The sequence below is a fragment of the Aquila chrysaetos genome, chromosome 4 (genome assembly GCF_900496995.4).
Source record: "Aquila chrysaetos chrysaetos chromosome 4, bAquChr1.4, whole genome shotgun sequence".
Taxonomy (NCBI): domain Eukaryota; kingdom Metazoa; phylum Chordata; class Aves; order Accipitriformes; family Accipitridae; genus Aquila; species Aquila chrysaetos.
Window position 1 is genome coordinate 39,552,284 of NC_044007.1, and position 23,593 is coordinate 39,575,876.

A 23,593-nucleotide genomic window follows, 5' to 3' on the forward strand; every position below is an offset into this window, starting at 1 on the left:
ACGGCTGGGAGGAGGAGGAGAAGCAAAGTCTCCTCAAGAGCCGAGTCTGCAAGTAGCTAAAAATGAATCTGAAGAAGGATGCTGTGCCAGTGATATAAGGAGGGAACATGTGCAAAGCAGCTGAAACAATTGCTTTTTTGTGCTTTGTAGTTAACTTGATGTTAAATTCAAACACACTGCATTATTTTTAGCACTTAGAAAACCTGAGCAAAATGCTCCAGGCAGCTGCTATCTCTTCTGTCTTGAGTAAACATTTGTTTTTGTCAGTTTGATGCTTTGTCAAAATGTAGAACTTCCTTCTTTTCCTTTTCCTTTTCCTCTCCCTCTTCCTCTCCCTCTTCCTCTCCCTCTTCCTCTTCCTCTTCCTTTTTTCCCTTCCCTTTCCCTTTCCCTTTGCCTTTGCCTTTCCCTTTCCATTTCCCTTGTCCTTGTCCCTGTCCTTTCTCAGCTTTCTAGAGCCTGCAGTTTTTAAGCTAAGGAGCTACCCCTGAACCATTTCCCAATTCAACGGTGTCTCTTTGAGATGGCCAAATGTTTGATGCACCTGGTTCTTTGTCTGAAAGCTGAGTTGGATTTGCCTTCTGCAGACAGGAGGGAAAAAGACAGGCAGAGGCGAGGTCATGCATGGAGTTTTAATTTTGTTTGCCTCCTTCTCCCCACACTGAGAGCTGTTCAGTCCTAATAGCTACAGCCTTTTGAGAATGCAGTAATTTCTTTGCCCCTTGGTGAAAAGGTGAAAGAAGAGGAAACCTGACTGATTTGTATGTTGTTCACGTTCATTCTCTGCTTCTTACTGACCTATTCTAAATAATATAAAACAAGTCAGTCGATTTTGGAGCAGACCATAGATCACAAGAGGTTGTTGAGGATGGTGACACATATCCAGCTTTCTGGGACATAGTGTCATCCAAGGCCCATTCTGGATTGTTACCACAATCAAACACTGCCATGGGTTGACACTGAGGAAATCAAAGAAAGAATTTCCTTTATTGGAACTGATGAAGACTGGTTAGAAAAACATCTGCAAGTAATAGTGAGGAGAATGCAGGTGATACACCCTATGTCGTCCTGGATGTCATATATGTGGACTGTGTAACCTGATGGACTTTAGGACAGATGACATTCTAGTATGTCACTAGCTAGATAACTCACATACAGCTAGCTTTTTCATCCATTTATATGCATGAGGTTGTGGAGTTCAGGACATAGAACGTTTCTAATGTTCCTCACACCAATGAGTTAGAAGCTGTGGTACATCTTGGGGTGGCATATCCTGAGGGCACCCAGCACATGGCTCCAAATAAAAGGGGAATTTGCAACTACTGCTTTTGCTCCTGAAAAAAGAAAAAAAAAAGTGAAGAGCACTCAAATGGTTGTGGTCTAAGTAAAATTTATGACCAGTCCTTCATTTTTCAGTCTACTAAAGCCAGCCAGCTGGAACGACATGTCCACAAAGAACTGCTGACCTCAGGGGTAAGTAGCAAGTTCACTAAGGTGCACATGCCTTTCTTTTCTGGGACAGTACAATGTGCCGCTGACTCATATGGGCTGCATCCTTGTGGCACAGTCTACTCCTAAATTATTAAGAATGATCCAGATTCTGCCACTCTGGCTTCTCCCGATTAACATCTTACTCTGCAAGCAATTTTGTTAAGTTTCAGTGGGGTTGCATCTGCAAATTAAATTTCAGTATAAGGATGAGAGAATCATGCCTTGTAACTCTAACCATGGTTCCAGTAGATCCAGATAACAATTATAACAAACAGCAGAAGGAATGAAAATAAACTTGGGTTCAGACTGGGCTAGTAAAAAAGGAAAAAAGAGAATGAAATCACAATTCTTGCTTATATAAATAGCACCTGTTTTGACAAATTTTGTATGCCTATATTTTCTGAATTAGCACGCTTCCAAAGTACCACTTTTCTCAGAACATAAATGACAGCATTGACAAAAAAATAATACAGGCTGTTACTATATATGTTTATAATCTTTAAGCTTTGCAAGCAAAGAATTGTTGAATTCATCCAGTAATTCTTAACCTAAGCAAACTTGCTTGGTCTTAGCTCCAGGAGTTAACTCCTTCAGCAATAGTATAAGACGCAAATACCTGCTTATTGAGGCTCAAATGGTTGTGATCAGCAGCACTAGTGGTGTACTCCAGAGGTTGATACTGGGTCCAATACTGTAAGATCTTCCTTAATGACCTGGTCAGTGGCACAGAGTGCACCTTCAGCAAGTTTGCAGACAATGAAAACTGGGAGGAGTGGCTGATGTGCCAGAGGGTCATGTTGCCATCCAGAGGGACCTCGACAGGCTGGAGAAAAGGGCTGACAGAAACTTCAGGAAGTTCAACAAGAGGAAGTGCAAAGCCCTGCACCTGGGGAGGAACACTGCCAGGCACCAGCATGTGCTGGAGGCCACCCAGCTGGAAAGCAGCTTGGCAGAAAAGGCCCTGGGGGTCCTGGTGGACACCAAGTTGAACATGAGCCATCAATGCGCCCTTGCCGAAAAGAAGGTGAGCGGTATCCTGGGCTGCATTAGGCAAAGCAATGCCAGCAGGTGGAGGGATGTGATCCTTCCCTTTTATTCAGCACTGGTGAGGCCACACCTGGAGTGCTGTGTCCAGGTAAAAGAGAGACATGGACATACTGGAGAGAGTCCAGCGAAGGGCCACAAAAATTATTAAGGGGCTGCAATATTTGTCATACAAGGAGAGGCTGAGAGAAGAGGCTGTTCAGCCTGGAGAAGAGAAGGCTCAGGGAGATCTTATCAACATACATAAATACCCGATGGGAGGGAATGAAGAAAAGTGAGAAAGACTCCTCTCATGAGTGCTCAGTGACAGGACAAGAGGCAATGAACACAAATTGAAATACAGGAAATTCCACTTAAACATATGAAAAAGCTTTTTTAGTGTGAGGATTGTCAAACACTGGCAAAGGTTGCCCAGAGATGCTGTGGAGTCTTATTCCTTGGAGATATCCAAAACCTAACTGGACATGGTCCTGAGCAACTTGTTATAGCTGACCCTGCTTGCAAAGAGAGGTTGCACTAGACAATTTCCAGAGGTCCCTTCCAATCTCAACTCTTCTGTGATTGTATGATACTTTTTACACTACATCAGCAATATTGCAGCAGTATTCTTTCAGCTGATTTGTAGTTGCATTTCTGACATGTCTGCAAATAACAGACAGATATATTGCTCATAGTATTCAGGTTCATAATTCACTAGCGCTCTTTAGGACATAGGTAACTTTAACCATATTTAGGCATTAAGACTCTTTGGCTGTAATGACCCAGAATCAAGGTGCCATCTTTTGTCCAGGACAGCACTGAAAGACTCACACTTGGAAATGCCTCAGCAGGGTAGGCTTAAACAAGCTCTTTCATTAGTAAGGCCGTCACAACAATCACAAACTGAAGTGATTTGGCTCATGGATGTCTGTCCAGGATTTTCAAAGATGTTCACAAGACAGACTTCACCCTTAGTCTGCCATTTTTTTAGAAGGCCCTAAGTAAACAAGACTATAAAGGCCATAGCAAGCCTCATAGCTATCTTGATCACATACTCTTGAAAATGAGCAGGGCTGAGAACCATACCTGTCTAATGTTGAAGCATGAGGCACAGGAGATGGGGAACGCAATTTGTGACAACTAGCTAATTTCCTGGGCATCTGAAAACATTTGAAAATGTAGTCATGACCTACTAAGAAAAGTGAACAAACTCAGAACAACAAATATAAACAAACTATTTATAAAATTAGGACAAGACATACATAAGCAAAATTTGCAAAAATTCTTTGTAAACTCCTTACAGCTCATTCAAAGTTTTGCTCATTCATTCAAGTCAAGACAAGAGGATTACAGTTTACTGTCCTATTGAACCAAACCAGATGGGATTCACCCATTACTACAATTCCAACTACCGAAATGACATTTGGCTCTTCTCTCTAATCCCTCTTTCTCTGACATTAATACAAGAGTCATTGTAATAGGTAGACTTGTTAGGGAGAACTCAATAGTAATAAAAAAATACAAAAATTGCTGTTCTTGTATTCCTCTTGTTGTTGAAGAAGAAAATTATACTGTAAATTAAATCTGATTTTATGACATTTTGCATGCATATAGATCTTCATATGAACTCAGGGGAGCATACTTTATTTGAGCTCTGTAGTCCTTATACTTTTTAATTAATTTTTCTTTGTAATTCAGAATAAGTTTCTAATGGATTCATAGAACAATATGGGGTCACTTGGGGGTGATTTTAATACCTGCAATTCCCATGGTTATTAATCAAAGACTTTTTAGCCTTTTAGATAAATTATCTGCCTTCTGTTTAGAAGATTGAGATTAAGCATGTGAGAGAAATTGTCCCTACTGACACAAGGAAAAACGTCAAGAAAAAACAAAATACAGCATTTTGGATATCTCACAAAACTGCAGAATATGCTATAGATTTTCAATTTTCTTTCATCTAGCTTCATGAAAATAATTTGTTATGAAAATAGCAATGTTTCTCAAAAGGAGTGTTTTTCATTTACTGACTATAAATTTCAGAAACTGTCAGAACCAGTAAAACTTCTTCTAATTTGTGATTAACAGTTTACCAGTGACAATTTTTAAAAAAATCGTCAGGCTTTCTAAACACCTAAGAAAGAAAAAAAGTGTTCATTTAGGATGTTTAGTTGGGAATGTAAATTTGCATACTATCCCCTTAGACAGGGGTGGTTACATTTTCATCCACTGAATCCTGAACAAAGTAAACAGACCCAGTTTCTGTGTAATTAATTTAATTTCTCCTGACTCCATTGGGTTCAATAACTTGAAAAATTCTGGTAGATTCTCTGTTCACTAAAGAAAAAAAAGTTTTCTTTTCATACATTTTCACTTGTTATAGAATTGCATAACTGTAGGGTAAGGTCCTCAAGGCACACTGAAGACAAAATAACATGCAGCTGAAGTGATACATTTACTGGGTTTCTATATATGTGAAAATATATCAGATTATGAAATCTCACAGTTCTGTTCATCCTTCAACAGTGGTTAATCCTATTTCAGTAAGTCTCAACAAAACAAAGCATTTAAAGTAGCCATGGACTTGACTCCAAATTTTCATATGCAGCCACCCTCAAAGTGTGTGGAAATTCAATGCTTATCTGTAGCTCCCTTCTAGCTCTCTGTCAAAGAGAAATTAATCAGATTTTACAAAAGTATTTTAAGTATTTATAAAAGCTCTATCATTATAATGTCTAAGTATTTCACAATTTTTCTTCACCTTCTGAAGAAGGGCTCAATTTATCAGTTTGCTAACCTGAGACACAGCTGCATGCAGAGGACAGTGTTGTGAACTATTCAGGTTACTCAGGGTGTCTGAAGCAGTTTAGCTGCATTAGTGCATTTGTTCAGCTGGGTGGATTAACCTGGTCCTATAATACATCCAGGTGGCTCACCAGGCTTAAACACTTGTACTGCTTCCAATACTCCAACTGTCTCCTTCAGCCGATGCTGTGCAGCATGGCATTATGCTCTTTTAACTGCATGAAAACAGGCTAAGTTTGTTGTTTGAAGTCATGCAGAAGTCCATCACAGGACCTGGACATTGCTTTCCTAAATCTAAGGCTGTTACCCATTCTGCATTCTCTCTTCTCAGCCACCAACCACATATAAGTTGGAAAGTAGCAAGGCAAGAGGAAGACAAAGCAGCACGTCAGCAAAAATTATCAGCAAGAAATATTCCTATAAAGAAAAGAGACCTAAGTGGGTAAACAAACCATACGTCCTCCTAATATGGCGCCAAAACAACCCTCAGAAAAATTTTTCACTTTTATCCCTCAGGACCTCTTTTCTGGAAAGGTAATTAAAAAGAAAAGACCTTGATGAAAGCCACAGAGAGAGTCAGGGAAGAAAGCTATGAGAAGAACAAAACAATCAGTCCTTGAAGACAGCCCTACACAGTGACATACAATGTTCTCCATAGCAAATACTTATTTCCTATGGAGAGCATTGCACACCACTGTGTAAGGCTGCACTTAATAAGTTGCAAAACATCTTCAGGAAAATACATTTATACACATTGTAGGGTATACAGTGCATACTTAGCTTCTTTATTGTGATATTATGAATGCCACATGCCTTTTCTTCTTAGAAGATGTCTTCAGAGGTCTGAATATTTGTTCTGCCCACAGAGTAAAAATATTAGCATAAATACAGCTTTACTCCATGTAATGTCAAATATGTAGCACACATTTTGCATCTTCATGGAAGGAAACAGTGTCAAAATACATATTAGATATACATGTATTTATTTATACTGTAAAAAGGAAGACGACACACAGGTTTCAAGAATGTCCATCTGTCAGCAGGTTTTATTAAGGTGTAAGAGCATTACTTGTATTCAATACTCAGGCTTGGCAATTGCAGAGCTGTCTCATACTTAAAGTGGAGTTAGTGCAAACCATACTCCTGCCATCATTTGCCATGATCCTTTCATGAACTTAGAATCATAGAACCATAGAATGGTTTGGGTTGGAAGGGACCTTAAAGATCATCCAGATCCAACCCCCCTGCCATGGGCAAGGACACCTTCCACTAGACCAGGTTGCTCAAAGCCCCATCCAATCTGGCCTGGAACACTTCCAGGGATGGGGCATCCACAACCTCTCTGGGCAATCTGTTCCAGTGCCTCACCACCCTCACAGTGAAGAACTTCTTCCTTACATCTAATCTAAATCTACCTTCTTTCAGCTTAAAGCCTTTGCCCCTTGTCCAAGTCACTACATGCCCTTGTAAAAAGTCCCTCTCCAACTTTCCTGTAGACCCCCCTTTAGGTACTGGAAGGCTGCTATAAGGTCTCCCCAGAGCCTTCTCTTCTCTAGGCTGAACAACCCCAACTCTCCCAGCCTGTCTTCACCGGAGAGGTGCTCCAGCCCTCTGATCATCTTCGTGGCCCTCCTCTGGACTTGCTCCAACAGGTCCATGTCCTTCTTCTGTTGGGGGCCCCAGAGCTGAACGCAGTACTCCAGGTGGGGTCTCACAAGAGTGGAGCAGAGGGGCACAATCACCCCCCTCGACCTGCTGGTCACACTTCTTTTGATACAGCCCAGGATACAGTTGGCTTTCTGGGCTGCAAGCGCACGCTGCTGGGCCATGTTGAGCTTCTTGTCAGCCAACACCCCCAAGTCCTTCTCCTCAGGGGTGCTCTCAATCCACTCATCACCCAGCCTGTATTTGTGCTTGGGATTGCCCCGACCCATGTGCAGGACCTTGCGCTTGGCCTTGTTGATCTTGATGCAGTTTGCACAGGCCCACCTCTCAAGCCTGTCGAGGTCCCTCTGGATGGCACCCCTTCCCTCCAGCCTGTTGACCGCACCCACACAGCTTGGTGTTGTCGGCAAACTGGCTGAAGGTGCACTCAATCCCACTGTCCATGTCGCCAGCAAAGATGTTAAACAGCGCCGGTCCCAGTAGGGACCCCTGAGGAAAACCACTCGTCACTGGTCTCCACTTGGACATCGAGCCGTTGACCCCAACTCTTTGAGTGCGACCATCCAGCCCACTTGTGGGTAACTTTATGACATTAAACATGGCAGCAGCATATTTTTCTAGTAACTGGAATACTAAAATGGCTATTAGGAACACCATCCAGATTTTCCATAATTCAGCCACCGGTTTTGTTCAGGAGCACAAGTAGCCATGTGGCTCAGTCTCAATGAGAAAGAGAGAGATGCAGTGTGAGTCAGACCAGATGGCTGTAGACCTTAAGGAGAGATATAAATGGATGATGATAGCTATTCTCAGCTGTGTTTCTTCCAGGCACTGCTACAGAAACTCACCTAGTCCTGGTAATGGAAGAAGTTTTACTTTTAATATTAAATACATTTTATTTTAATATCAGATACTTTGTTTCTGATAATGCACATACTTTTAAAATTTCTTTTAAGATACATAAGTTGGATGACAATAGGAAAAGACAATAGGAATTTACTTTCTTGAATCATAGTACTGCACAGTCTGTATGATAATTCTATAAAGCTATGAGACCATCATCTTTTGTAAAATCACACACTGCCTGTACTTATTATTGTGCTTCAGAGCTAACCATTGTAACAATACTCTAAAGAAAAAGGACTTATGTTTAAACTGAAATGCATGCTTTCATTTTGAAACAACTTTGCAGTTTGAAGGTTTTCATTCTGTGCTATATGAAATGTGTTACAATATGAAATTTTCAAAGCTGAAACAAAACTGTGAGACAACCTAAAATAATCATTATTATTTTCATTTTCCTTTCAGAGAATTAGATATGTACTGAATTTATTCTAGATAAAATAAACCAGATTTCTAAATTTCAAACTCCTGTGTAAAAATGGACTTTTCACTCTCTATCAGTACAAATTTGGTGTCTGATTTGAGGTTTGAGTCAAAGACTTTTGAAAACAGTGGAAGCTGTTAAACTCAGCATACCCTGGTTTAGACCCACAAAGGCTAAATTTGTAGGCTGTGAGATAGTTACACAAAGGAGACACCTCTCCGTAGCTGTGTATCTTGACCAGATCTAATGTTTTGCTCTTATAATGGTCTATTCATGACCTAACAGATAAACCTGAATGAAACATAATCAGTAAATCACAGCTGAATCATGAAAATAAAAAAGCAACAGCTTCCCAAGTTATTTTCACAAAAGATGGAAATTTAAAATATTCCTATTTTCTTCCTGTGAATCCACTGGAAGTGTTAACTAAATATGTTAACTTCGAATGTGGTAAGAAGGTCTGCAGTCTTCTTTGCAGTTTTGTAGTTTTCCATGTTTTATCTTACTTTTCAGAAATACCTCTAGTATTACCAAGATATATTATTATTCCTGAGAAAGAGTATAATTATTGCATGTTGTATCCTTTTGAGTGGGTCAAATAACCTTTATACCACATTTTTTAAGTATCAGTGATGCCTAAGTATCCTACAATATATGCTGCTGACTGGGAAAATAAATTTGTATTTAATTATGCAATGCTGTGTGGAGTTGAGACTGTATTGCACAAAGTCACTTTGACTGACTGTTACATACTTTCTGCTGGTATTATTGTACACCATGCTAACATAGTTATCTCTGTGTTATATGAAAATGAAGGAGTCCAACACTGGGGATGTTATATATTTAGACGTTCACAACTACATAATTTGCTTTCCTGGTTATGCAACACCTTTCATTCGGACAGACTGTATTGGATTGCAAAAAATCATATATACCCTGCAGAATTTGATATTCAGTAATGAAAGCCAAGTCCATTACCAGAGCTGAAAATACTAATATTTTGTATTCCCCAAAATATGTTCACTCAACTTTGTTGGAGCCCTGTTAAGTGGCATCAGATGAGAATCTGGCTTTGTATGCACTGTCCTCTGGGAATGTCATGTGTTTGTTACATGAAATTCATAAATCACTTTGATGCTATCTGGACCTCTATTATCATAGGAACTCTATAGGCTGGTAAAATCTGCTTCTAAATCATGTAGAATCCACATATTGCTTCTGGGCATTCAGTCTGATATTAAGACTGTACCACATTCTGCCCTGAAACACACATATACAGCATGGGTGCATATGTGGCCAGAAGTAGGCTATTATCTATATTTTGATTACTCTTTCATTATATCTTTACACAGCTATACTGACAACTCATCCTGTTTCTGTTTAAAAACGTAAACAAAGCCATATAACACTTACTATGTTTTCACCCTTCAATATTTGCAGATTATATTGAATTGAGAAGATGAGTAAATAATGAGAAATAATGCAGTCCAGTATAGGAGGACTGAGAACATTTAAGTGCTTGGACTAATAGATGGCAAATACAGTTCATTGATGATAAGAGCAAAATGATGACTTTTAAACAAACAATAAAAGGGAGGAAATATCTTCTAAACGCTAAAAAACTGGGCCATCCTGAACACAGGAAAGATTTGGAAATTATTGAAAAATAGTATCTTTGTAGCCCTGGGCCCAGTGTTCAGGCACAATGATGAGTTCAACCAAGATGTTGAGATGTATTCTCAGATAAAAGCTAGTCAAAGCTAGATCATGACTGTATAAGGAATTTATCCAGATGCTAAGAGTATAGAATCATACTGGCCACAGTCTTTTAGGAAAGAGGGCAAGAATCTGAAATCTGGGCATCCCATAATATGTACACACACTGGAGTACAAAATTGGACTACAACTGGATGGAAAATAAATGATCAGAGAACAAAGAATAAAATAATTGCACTGAGAAGGAGCAAAAATTAGAATTCTTAATCACACCATTAGGTACCAAGAAAGCTGAAGACAAAAGCCTTGGTAAGAAAATTCACTTCAGGAATTCTTTTTCTTTTAAAAACTCACTGAAGCGTGAAGTGCTGCTGAACTTAAGTGGCTACATGATTTTCTAAACAAAGGAGACATAGGGAGCTACATGGGAAAAGAAAAAGTCAGGAGTGGAAAACAAAGGGATAGAAAGCAAGGAATAACTGTAGTAATATTTTAACACTTAAGGGTAACAGCAGAAACTGGGCAGAGGTGAACCAGACAGTGAGCATATGCAGAGCAAAGGACAGACTTTTCAGTCCAAACATATAATTTAAATCCTGCTGCAAGTTTCTACCCAGGTGACTTTGTGTGTAAAGTGCATTGTGCCCCTAGCAGGCTCAGAAGGTTCTGCTGGATGCTCACTGCTTTGGAAACTTAGCTGTGAGAGTCAGCTTAAGACATTACACAGAGCCCCAGAGCTGCAAATGTACTTGTGCATCTGACTTTGAGCATCTGACTTGTGCATCTGGGTAGGAGCACCTCATTGATTTCTGTGGGTCTGCCTGCATACTGAAAATATAATTTGCAGTGCTGGTGCCTTGCAGTGGATTTCAGATCTCAAGTTCTGATTGCTGGTTTTGAAATTTTTTGTCCCTTGCCTTGTTTACAAGAAGACTCACAGCGATCTGCTCCCTCAAACATACTTAATAAAAACTGCTGCCATAAAACCCCTATTTGACCTACCCAAAGGGGTGAATATTATGTTTAAATCCAGTTTCAAACTACAGGAGAAGGATCTTAAATCTTAGGAAAGTCCAGATGAAAACCTTTTGCTTAACTCTTTTTGCTCAGTAAGGAACAAACCAAACCTTGATGTAATTGTGCAAGCCAAATTCTTCAAGTTCTCAATTCCAGATCAAAAAAATGTAGCTTAGAGCTTGTCTTGGTACAGGTCTCATCCAAACCCCATGAAAGACAATAGAAGTCCTTCAAAGTGCTTTGCAAGCAGGGCTGTTACCCTTTGGGACCAGCAGTTAAGCTTTTTCAAATAATTATTAGCTCTTTGGCCAATAAGCAATTGCACTGAAATGTAGTTAATCCTCTTACATATTTCAGATATTTTCTTTTCAAACTCTGTGTTTTCCAACACCTTCTGAATTAATGAATGAGAGTACCAACTTATTATTTTTACTACACAGAATCTGTTTCTCAGTCCTCTAAATTATTTCTCCCCTTTTGGTTATACATTTTTGCTCTTTTTTTTTTTTTTATTTTATTTTGTTCTTAGCGGGGTTGTTTTTTACTGGAATCACAGAATCACAGAAGATATTAGTCAGATAACAGAACTGGTTTCCAACTCATGCTGTAAACCATTTCTAACTCTGATCTACAATAATGACAATTATCCTTGTGCTTAGCTTTTGCTGTGCTCATTACCACTTATCTCCTCCTCCACTCAAGTATTTTTTACTTTGTCAGACTTTCTTCCTTTAGGCAAAACCTTCATATATCAAAACTCTGTAAGACTTACCAGTGCTACACAGCTAATGTAACCTAATGTAACACAGCTGCTGGAATAAGACTGATTTTCTTCTTTGCATGCACCCTTTTTTTTTCTTTCTTTCTTTATTTTGGTTTTGTTTTGTTGGTGTTTTGTTTTGTTTTGTTGTTGTTTTTTTTTTAATCATAGAAAAAACAAGGCTGCAATGGCTCATCTTGCAGTGTGTATCCCAAACTCTTAATTTAAATACTAAGGGGACTAAAATACATTTATTTAGCAGGGTTTGTTATAGTCATTCCACATTCTCTTCCATGGATTCCATCTCTTTTTGTTTATTCAGTTTCATTAAGAAAAGCAACAGTGCTTTAGTTCTCACAGAGTATAAAGATTTGAATTAGAAGTGCATTCCTGAAAATATTTCATTTGCAGTAAATAACTCTTCATTATTGGTATTAAAATAGCAAGTGTCAAAAATGCCCTTTTGTACCCTGTCTGTTCATTATATTCTGCTTTTATTTTTATTCTATATTAATTTGCTTTACATGAAAACTACCTTTTCACTTACCTTTAAATTTATACAGTGCCCACTCTCGGTTAACTCACAGTTAGAAGTGTTCGTTCAATTGCATATGGTGAAGAGACCAGCAGGTCAGGCACTCCCGCACTGATCTGTTGACTAGTTTCCGTAAGAGTCTATTGGAGCTAAACAAGAGATTAGGCAATGGGAATGACAGGAGAGCAGCTCTGCTTCTGCACTCATTCAGGCTTGGCCCTCTCTTCTGGGACTGTTAGGATGCGTCCTCATTAGTGTCGGATATAAAGAGCAAAAGTTTGTGTATGTTAAAACGTGTAGGGAAAGTATCAGTCTACTTTATGTGGTTACTAAGTAGCCATTGCTGGTGAGAAATTTCAGGTATTACTTACCTGAGCCAAACAAACATAGACTAGCATCCAATATTTCATTGCTAAGTTCTTGAGACATGCAAAATGCCTCCTCCCCGCCCCCCAAAATATGCTTTCTAGAAGAGTTTTTGGATTGTCTAATAGTGATCTGAAAAGAGAATATAATTAGGGAAAACTTATCTCTATTTCTCTGGAAAAAAAGAAGGTAAAAAGAAAAGAGAATATGCACAGCATCTACCATGGATTGTATCATTTGCCTGGTGTATCCTTATCTTCTCATGAAGAGAATTCATGAGCAAAAGCAGCTTCTATTGGAATGTCAGTATCAATGTCAGTTCACGGGATACGACTTCAGCAGAATTTCCTTGTGGTGTTGCTGTAAATAGCTTGTGTTGATTGGGCTTGTTGTGTTTTGAATTTTCTATTGTCTGAGCTAATTACAGGTTGGAAGCATAGCACAATGTAATGCATGTGAACTACTGATTTAACTGGAGTTTTATTCTTCTTGAGCCACAAAGCCAGAAACTGGTTTTCTTTTCAGATGGAGGGATCCTGCAAGGAACACTTACCCCATGGTAAGCTGTAGCTCCAGCTCTGCAGGGGGAAGGAGGAGACATGCCTTGACACTTTTAGACACAGAGCTCACCTTGGATCACAAATGCTCTGTTGGATCATGGCCAAAAGGTTTAAGCTGCAGGTTTAAGCTCCTATGTGCAAAGTGAGCCAGAAAATTGCAGAACATTAAACTTCACAACTGAGAGATCAAAACACATCCTAAAAGATAACTGGTTTTTATTCATGTTATACTGCAGCTTTCCAGTGTGACGTATTGACATTTTGTTAAAGATACTGATTTGTTCAGATATGAAAGCAAGCTCTCTTACCATGTAAGCAGACAGGAAATTTTGCATCGACTTGGATGGTGCAGGTTGAAGATCTGTACCAGTTGCTTCAGCTTAAAGATGAAACTTCTGGCAATTGGGGGAAATAAATTTTTGAGCCCATATACAAGTTTAAAAACTGAACCTAATAATAGTTTATTAAAAACAAAACCAAACCAAACCAAAACAAAAATTTATGGTATTAACCAAAGCCAAGGCTGATAATTAGTGTGAGAAGTTGCTTTAATATCCTTCTTTCTTTAGTAAACAATATGTTTGGGTTTTGTCTTTACTACACAAGATGATAATACATCAGTTTGGAATATGAAATCCCTCTATATCAACACATGTAAAGCTTTAGAATTTTTTTGGTTTGAGTAACCAGTTATTTCTGCCAGGAAGGAAGAAGGGTTATTTCTTTGAAACTGTACTAAGCTCCATGTTGCTGGACATGGAAAGAACACTTTGACACAATATTTTTTGTAAATGTGGGCAGTTCTACAAAAAATGTCAGCTCTTGGAACAAGGTTAAGTATTTCAGTAAAGTTCATCGCTTTTATTACATGTTTATTTTCATTTAGCACTTAAAGGTTCATTAACCTGTACAAGCTTTCCCATAGCATGACAGTATCTCCTACCAAAGATCTACCCACAGAGAAAATCCAAAATGATGTTGCCAGCTGAGACCCACCACAAACAGAAGGAAAAGAAAAACAGCTACAAATGAGATATGGTTACCTTTTGCTGGCAGACATTCTTCCATGAATAAATGAAGTCATGCTTATTCCTGTCTTCATCTCTTCGTGGAATCTGTCTTTCCCTTTTTTTTTCTTTTGTTTCAGCTAGCCAGAAAAAGCTTATGCCAATGTGCTTCTGAGAAAAGTTCTTTGTTTCTGTAAACGCTGCTGATAGCACCTACACCTCTGTTCTGATAGAGCATTAATCTTTGTAGCAGGTCCCTTATCCTCACGTTCCACAATTATCATCCCACAGTTTCTGGGATGCAACTTTTCTAAAACCATGTCTCTGTGTTGCCTCTTCAGCTGGCACTTATAAATTGGGTCTTGGGTCTAAGCTGTCGCCTATGCATCACTCTATTTACTCAAGCCTATGTGGTATATTGGACTACCTGGACTTCTGCAAAGCATTCGACACTGTCCCGCATGACATCCCTCTCTCTAAATTGGAGAGACATGGATCTGATGGATGGACCACTCGGTGGCTAAGGAATTGGCTGGATGGTCGCACTCAAAGAGTTGGGGTCAACGGCTCGATGTCCAAGTGGAGACCAGTGACGAGTGGTTTTCCTCAGGGGTCCCTACTGGGACCGGCGCTGTTTAACATCTTTGCTGGCGACATGGACAGTGGGATTGAGCGCACCTTCAGCCAGTTTGCCGACAACACCAAGCTGTGTGGGTGCGGTCAACACGCTGGAGGGAAGGGGTGCCATCCAGAGGGACCTCGACAGGCTTGAGAGGTGGGCCTGTGCAAACTGCATCAAGATCAACAAGGCCAAGCGCAAGGTCCTGCACATGGGTCGGGGCAATCCCAAGCACAAATACAGGCTGGGTAATGAGTGGATTGAGAGCACCCCTGAGGAGAAGGACTTGGGGGTGTTGGCTGACAAGAAGCTCAACATGGCCCAGCAGCGTGCGCTTGCAGCCCAGAAAGCCAACTGTATCCTGGGCTGTATCAAAAGAAGTGTGACCAGCAGGTCGAGGGGGGTGATTGTGCCCCTCTGCTCCACTCTTGTGAGACCCCACCTGGAGTACTGCGTTCAGCTCTGGGGCCCCCAACAGAAGAAGGACATGGACCTGTTGGAGCAAGTCCAGAGGAGGGCCACGAAGATGATCAGAGGGCTGGAGCACCTCTCCGGTGAAGACAGGCTGAGAGAGTTGGGGTTGTTCAGCCTAGAGAAGAGAAGGCTCTGGGGAGACCTTATAGCAGCCTTCCAGTACCTAAAGGGGGGTCTACAGGAAAGTTGGAGAGGGACTTTTTACAAGGGCATGTAGTGACTTGGACAAGGGGTAAAGGCTTTAAGCTGAAAGAAGGTAGATTTAGATTAGATGTAAGGAAGAAGTTCTTCACTGTGAGGGTGGTGAGGCACTGGAACAGATTGCCCAGAGAGGTTGTGGATGCCCCATCCCTGGAAGTGTTCCAGGCCAGATTGGATGGGGCTTTGAGCAACCTGGTCTAGTGGAAGGTGTCCTTGCCCATGGCAGGGGGGTTGGATCTGGATGATCTTTAAGGTCCCTTCCAACCCAAACCATTCTATGGTTCTATGATCCTATCATATGATCCCACCGTTCATAGGCCTTATCATCTCCCTTTCTCCATCTGTGTTACTATTCAATACAAAACATTCTAAGCTTTGTGGGGGATATACTGCCCTTCTTTTCAAATTACAGAAGTAATTAAGACCTCTTTTTTACAAGTTTTCCCTTATAATTTTTCTCTACATCGATAACTACTTTTGACAGAGTTATTTTACAGAGCTCAGATTTTTAGCTTCTATCTTCTGCATTACTTACTGCTTTTTTCTTAGTATGGTAAGTAAGAATTACTTAAATTCAGTGGAAAAATGACATTTTTTCCACATGTAGATCTCAAATGAAACTTAATGGTCATCTCCAAACAATATAGCAAGGGTTTGTAACAGCTCTGGATTCACTTTCTTTTCTCTGAATTCTGCTTTAGATCCTGTGTTAATTTCTTCTGCCATTTTTATTCCTAAGGGCACCCTAATTATTTCTTTCATCTTTGCATGCCAGAGTTTCTCACAGCTTGCATCCTTGGTTTTCTGATATAGTCTGTTAGCTCACGTTCAGGATCCTGCAACTTTTTCATAGTCAAAGAAGAATCTATTTATGAAGGTTGATATTTCCTTTTTGGGATCCTTTTTTTAGGGTAAGGAATATACACAAAGTCCTGTTTCCCTGGACACAGTAGGAATCAGAAAAGAAGATGTTTTTTCTCTGCCAAATGTTTCCAGGCACACTTTCTCTCTTTAATTTTCACTCTTCTGTCTTTCTCTTTGTCTTATACCACCTCTGTGATATTAATGATGGAACACTAACACAAACTTAACATGAAAATTCAGTTAGCAGACGGTGTATTTATAGGTGAATAAAAATTATTCAGCTGTAAAGAAAAAAAATTCTTTTGTTTGATTTAATCTTTTAAGGTGCAGGCATAGCCTTGAAAAATATATTTAAAAATATTTATTATCTATTGTATAAAAATCTGATTTATACAGAATATATGTAAGGTAGAAAGCATTTTGTTGGTGCTACAAATTCTTCAAGAACCATGTGGTGTTTTTTTTCTTTCCTGCATGTGGTCATGAATAAAAATGAACCTACAAACCAAACTCCATTGACTTTTCAATTGCATTATCTTTATGTAGAATGGTCACATTTTAACTAACTTAACAATTTTAACTAAATGTGGTTTTGAGTAGAGTTTCAGCTGGATCATGGACTTGTATTGTTGTGGAAATAGCTAATCAAAATGAAATCCAGCTCACATTCCAAAATATGTTGTCTTTTCAGAAAAAAAATATTAAATGATTAAAGCCTATTTTTACTACTGGAGAAGGCTGAGAAAAATTTGAATGATCTTGGCTTTCTGTTTAACAAGAACACAATATTTCCATAAAGTTAGTGTGAAAAAAGACCTCTGCATTAAATCCAGAATAAATAAACTAGCTGAATTTAAAAGGTTCTGCAGTAAGAGTTATTTCAATGTAATAGTTTTATGCTGGTCTCTCAGTACTCAAGGATTTAGTACTTTCTAACAGAATTGGCATAACAATCAGTGGAGTGAATGATGTCATTTCCCAAAAGGGCAATTCAGATTCTCCTTTCCCAGAGAGATATTGCATGCCCCAACTTTGTTCTTTATTAAACAGAGATATGTAAACCGGAAGAAGAGATTCATTTCAAACTTTCAAGTAGAGTTAATACTTGAATTTCATCATTCTAAGGTTAAATCTTCCCTATCAGTTTGGTCTGGTTGAGCAGCGAAGGTAAAAAAGACTATTGAAAAACCTAAAAAACCTCCTGCTTACTCCATCGTTGTGCTTTGGCTTTATTAAGCTCTTCTCTGCCCTTTCATTTCAATTCCTCTTCCTTTCTGTTTATGTCCATTCTGTTTTTCAGACAGATTCCTGTACCTTGCAGCTGTTCTTTGTTGAAGTGATATGGGAAGGCAGCTTTGAAGAATTTTCTTGGTAAATTTCATTATTTTATCCCTCTCTGAATCTATATTTACATTTTTGGCAAAGATGAGATTGAGATATTAACACTAGTTGATGACTCATCTTAGTTGAGGTCCAAGAACAATGAAGATACTCTGATTGTGTTGTCCTGTATGTTGAATTAAATACTAAATGTAAAAGTATATGGTATATGTGGCCAGATTAGGAATTCAAAGAAGTATTTAACTATTTTATTTCTTTTTCAAAGGATCTCAGAATACTCCAGACAAGATCTATGGATGGGCGTTATGTTCCACAGTATCTTTGTATGATCTGTAGATGCAGATGCAAAACCTGTGATGAAAGGACCTGAAAATTAAAAAAGCTTTATTGTTACCATAGTACTTGTAATTGGTTTAATTTCATCAATTTCATTGGTGCTAATTTGATTTGCTTTAGCTTATCCTCCTTGGCCTGGATCAATTCCACTTAACATTAGTCTTTGCATCCTAAGATACGCTTCCAAGAGCAGTAAGACAAATCATCCTTTCGAGGTAACTGCTTTTTCTCCTTTAACTATTGAGATAGCCAAGACAACTCACTTAAACTAGGTGAAACTCCATTTGTTGCGTTAAAGGACCATTGCCCAGATTTGTAATACTATCACCTGCTGCTCAGGAAAACAAAAATGGTATGCTTGGACCAGGTCTGTTCCTAAGCTGAACATTCATTTCTAGGAAAATTTCTTTCTAGTGTGAATGCATGTATCTATGAAAATATCTGTATGCCGTGTCCCCTGGACATGAAGCAATGACTACAGAGGCACACCTTCCCTGCCAGTAAAGTAAAGGCTTTATTGAAGTCTGGTGAGTTTCTCAAAAAGATCAAAGCCTTAGCATTTTTCCATCTTTTACTTTGAACTTGAAGAAACCACACTGAGTAAGGCACACACAAATGCATACTTGCCCATACATCCACTCACACAGAAGGAGTGTCAGCTTTGGGTATGTTCACACTGAATGTACAGGTTGGGAACCACTACATTGAGCAAAATATTTTGCAGCTGAAATTGCTTTAGTAGTTGGAGTTATGTGCATTCAAATACAGAAATACAAGCATGTGGCCATTACTGATGCTGGTAATTATTATCAAGTGCTTGGTAACACCGTATGGTTATAAAATAACCAGTGGTTGCAGGCCTCCACTCTGTTCATTTGCTAATTGTTATGTTAACGAATTGTTGACTGTGAGGAAAGTGTCAGTGATTACATAGCAAAAGGCGGAAATTGCAACAGTGGGCATAATGAGTGATGGAAAACAGTAAGTGGATGTCCTGATAGCCTTTTGTAGCACTCATTTAAATTTCAATTGCCTTTTTTTATGCATAGCTAGGATTGGCATATTCAGTTCATATAAACTCTTAGCATAAAATTCTAGTTTCTTACTATGAGATCATTTCTTTTAGTACCAGAATTTTCCTTTAATAATTTATCAAGTGACAAATAACTACTTTTGAGGTTGGGAGCTGGGTTTTGTCCAGCGGTAAAGGCAGGGAAGTAGAGAAAATTCAGAGGAATAATGCCATGCAACAGTTTAGAATAAGGGCAGACTAGTTTTCAACTAGCCCGTCTTAATTATATATTGAGCTTAGTGTAAGATCCCTAACTGGGCTGCTGATCCCCAGTTAGCATTAGATTTTGAAACACAGGGCTAACAAACAGGGACCCACATTTGGAATTTCAACACTGTATGTTCAAGCTGCAGAGAGCTTCCTCCCCTAGATCTGATCCCATATAACTTCTGACCTGAATATAAATTTCAAAGACATGATCGCCCCTTCTTACTGTTATTGGGAAAATGCCTAACTATAGTACCAGGTTAGGGATGGGCTAATACGAGGACAAAGGACCAAGCCATATAGGAATATCAGTGTTATCCATTTACATCACCATGTTTATGGAACAACAACACGAGGAAGATCCCATGTGGGGTCCATTTGGTACCACCCTTGGAAGGGGATTGCAAGGCAATGGCCCAAGAGGAGGATGAACATATCTGGCCTTTGGGCATTAAGTTACTCAGAGAGAGCCGTAAATATACACAGCAGTTTGAAAACAAATTACTATCCCAAGAAGCTTCCATTTGAACTAATGATCTCTGTTTATGGAAAAATAATAATAGTAAGTAATGTACTATGTTCTTTACAAAATTTTGAGAATTTAGTATGTGTAAGATGATGGCAAGGTGAATGTAAGTAGCTTTTAAACAGGGAAAAAAGATCTTTGTTCCTGTATTTTTAATCATTTTTAAAAGAAAGTAAAGCAAGACATTTATTTCATATTTATTGGAAATATAATTAATTTTTATTATTTATTCTTGCTCTCTATAATTATACAATACAATAAATGATAAAAACTTATTTTAAATCACACTTTAAGTTTTATTTCTAATGGTTGTTCTTTATATATTTTCCTCTCAAGAAATATTACTGTATAATAAAGCTCCAGATCTCAGCACAAAATTGCAACTGAACTATAGTTATTATGGTGAAACCACTGTAATTATTCTGTAGTTTATTAAAACTATAGTAAATCAGTCCTAATAATAGTAAGACTACAGTAATCATATTGAATAATAGCTGCAAGTTATTATCTGTATATTTACTATACTATTATAATAATTACAGTTCAACTATAAGGTTTTATTTAATACAAAGTCTAAATTTACTATGGTAATTTTATTCTAGTTTCTTCCTTTGCATAATTCCTAGAATACAATAAGTATAACTTCTGGTTTGAGCCATGAAAGCTTCATATCTATTTTTTAAAACTGTCATTAAAAGGTTTAATAATTAGACAAAATAGTTTTAAATGAATAAATTTGAGGCCTTTTTTAATTTAAAAAAATCTTCCTTTTGCTGCGGTACATGGAGTTTTTGCAACATACTGAAATTAATTTGTGAACCTGAAAGAGAAAGCAAATGATATGTTTAAAAACATTTGATAGATTCATTTTCCTAAAAATTCTCCTGATATTTATTAAAGTGGCAGACAGGAAGAACAGTACTCTTTTACTATACTGTCTCATGATAGAAATATAGTTACAAACTGAAATTACATCACTTTGGTATAATCTTGAAGACAGAAAACTGGAGAGGTTCTGCATGTGTCCATGTGTAAGTATACACGAGGTTGCGCAATACTACAAGAGTATTGCAATTCCTGTGCTTTAATGGGGACATAAGAGAGCAATTTCACTTATTTTGAGAGCTGGATGTGTCTCTGTGTTGGCCATTCCAGTTTCACGCATTCAGAGTCTCATGTCTCTCTGTAAGGCCACTCACTTCTCTCATATTTAGCTTGCATATTCTTACAGTTCTTGCCAAAAGCCCACTGGTACTATTTTTGTATATCCTACTTCTTCCTGCAATATTTCCTGCAGGTCACCCATTACAGGTTATTATTCAGAACATGTTGAAGCCATCCATAATGACCTGCTCTCTGATCAGTCAAAAATCAGCTCTCAGTCTTTGGATAGCTCTTGAGACTTTCAGGAACAGCTATTCCAGCTGGTAATTTAGAAAATAGTTAGTTCATTGCTGTCTCACTAAGTATGATTCATAAGAGTGTCCACCCACGACCTATCTCCCACAGGCCCGGTGGTTAAGCTAGCAGGGCTGTACAGGTCTTCCCCACCTGAGCTTTGTGAATTACACTTATAAAAGCGAGAAAGCATTTAAAATTCTTTGGTGGAATCAAACTATTTATGAGCTCTTTCTTCTGAAGAGGGATTGGGAAAACAAGCAAATAAAGAAGGGAGAAGTGGAGTTTCTAAATCACACAATGGCCTAAGCACAGGCCATTTCATATCCTATGGGATGAAAGCAAGGCCCTTTCTTGAGGTGGGACACAAGTCAGACAGAAACCTGTTTTACCTGAATGTTTTAGTTAAATCAGGAAGAATCGGGTATTTGTTAATGTCTTCTATCTCTTCCACATACATAAATTACAATGTCACTTTACACAGCCAGTCTGATAGCTTTTCTTAATGTAAAGGGGGAACTTAGGCTACAATGAAAGGGAAAACAGTTGAAGCTTGCCCACCATGGGAAAACAAGAATTTCAAAGAAGTTAACCAGTCACCATATGCATTCAGGATTTAGCTTTTAAGCTAGACTGGCAATGAGATTGTATGCTCAGTCACATGCAATTGTAATCACTTCCAGAGAGCCTAAATCTGATAGAAACTGAAGTACCTGAATTCATCTCATGCAGTTAGGAAGATGATATCTGCAGTTTAGCAAAATGTAGTAAAAGTAAGTTTCAGAACCTCTCCCACAAAATTCTAATGTACATATCTATGTGAAAATAACCTACCCTTGAAAGAGAAAAGTCTTTTTTCTATATTTTAATGAGAAAGAAAATGTGTAACTTGCTAGATAGGAAACTTTTTTACAGCTCTAGGGTTTGTAGTGTCTGAAGTTATTTGTAAACTTGGGCAAATAATGAATAAAATAATCTGAACTGATAAATACATTTAACAAAAAAAAAATGAAATGTAATTTGTTCATATCCTGATTTGCCTGTCATCCAAGTTCTCTTAGTTTAAATATTGAGTTGGACTTTTTTTACTTAGCATAGAAGACGCACTTTACAGGGGAGATTTTGAGGTTTGTATTTATCAAATTATGGGATTTTTAGCCAGTAGCTATACATATGTAATAAACAGCTCCTGGTTAGAAATACGTGCTCATACAAAGGTAATCAACTTCAGCATCATGGGAAAGAAGAACAAGAAGTGGAGCTGTAGGGAGTTCTGACTCACAAAGAAGCAAGATGAAAATATGGCTATGAACAGTCTGAGTGAGCCTACGAGAAAGAGTTCACTCTGCCATGACAAAAGAAATCACAGGGGAACATGATGCTTGCCAGCACAAAGAAATCTAGCAACAGGCAGGAGGTGAAAGTCAAGAACTGATGTGTACGGGGGCTCTAAAATAAATTTAATTCAGAAAGCGACAGGAAACTTCCCCTGAGAGGAGACCCTTGTTTTACGTTATCACAGAACAAGCAGAAACACAACTGAAGGGGATTATTGTTGTGTCTGCCAACTGGAGGCCAGTCACTGGAGCAGACTTAATCACTAAACAGGATCCTCCACCCATTGGCAGGCTCTGACAGACCAAATTCTCAAAAACCACCTCTGATTTTATGATTGTGTTCAACCAAGGGTGCAGCTCTGCAAGGTCAGCCAGCTGCGTGGTGTAATATTAGGATGAAGATGACTTATTTATTAATTAGATAGCAGTAGCAACCGTAAACCTCCACATAGACAAAAGTCCCTTTCTGCATAAGCCTGTAGAAGCACACAAGGGCTCAGGGCTGTCCCTGAAGTGCACAGAGCCTAAAAGAGGAAATCCTCTGGCCAGGTTACCAGTCATCAGGGTTCACTAGTTCATGGGACAGATATAAAAGTGCAGGCATGAAAACAGAGATCAGATGCAGCTTTGTAAAAACGGATCTGTTAAAAGATGGCAGAATGAGCAGCTGCCCTCCACTGTGCTAAACAGGTAGGATTTTGTTGCCTTCTGCGTGTTTCATTTCCCTTCCACATCCGCAGCTGCACATGGGATCGGGGTTTGACACCTGGTACTTTCGGAGCACTGGCACAGCCTATTATTCCCCAGGGTGAGTCAAAAATATCCAGCCCTTGTCCATGCCAGCAGTGTTCACATGCCTGAGCTGGAAGTCGTTCCTTGCTAAAATGGCAATGCATGGGGAATACTGAAGGCTGCAATGTATATCTTTGAACACCCAAGCAGCAGG

General features: G+C 38.8%; 1 long non-coding RNA gene across 1 annotated transcript in view; it reads left to right on the forward strand.

The window, feature by feature from the left end:
- Nucleotides 1–18,169, forward strand: part of LOC115340297 — a 254,243-nt gene extending 236,074 nt beyond the window's left edge. Inside the window, exons 6-7 of the long non-coding RNA XR_003923006.1 lie at nucleotides 17,731–17,801; nucleotides 18,037–18,169. This is a non-coding gene — a long non-coding RNA (uncharacterized LOC115340297). The remainder of the gene's footprint in view (nucleotides 1–17,730; nucleotides 17,802–18,036) is intronic.
- Nucleotides 18,170–23,593: the final 5,424 nt, after the last annotated feature.